The sequence below is a fragment of the Penaeus monodon genome, chromosome 24 (genome assembly GCF_015228065.2).
Source record: "Penaeus monodon isolate SGIC_2016 chromosome 24, NSTDA_Pmon_1, whole genome shotgun sequence".
Taxonomy (NCBI): domain Eukaryota; kingdom Metazoa; phylum Arthropoda; class Malacostraca; order Decapoda; family Penaeidae; genus Penaeus; species Penaeus monodon.
In genome coordinates this window covers 25,950,627-25,950,861 of record NC_051409.1, presented here as the reverse complement: position 1 = coordinate 25,950,861, position 235 = coordinate 25,950,627, and positions in this window count along the sequence as shown.

Here is a 235-nt window from a genome sequence, read left to right as displayed (position 1 = left end):
CTGATAAACTAAACTTCTCGAGCGAAGCGAAGATGGAGGGAAAATCTGCCCCGGAAAAGAGTCAAGTTTCTCATTTACGGAACGTGTCATCGACGTGTCACGCCTTTGACTCGAGGGTCGTGCGTTTTCTGCTATTCTGTGTTAGAAATCGCGGGATCTCGGAGAATGACGTATGGCGCGATTTGATCTGAAATGGAGAGAGATTGGGAGCAGTAAACAGAAGAAACAGAGAAAA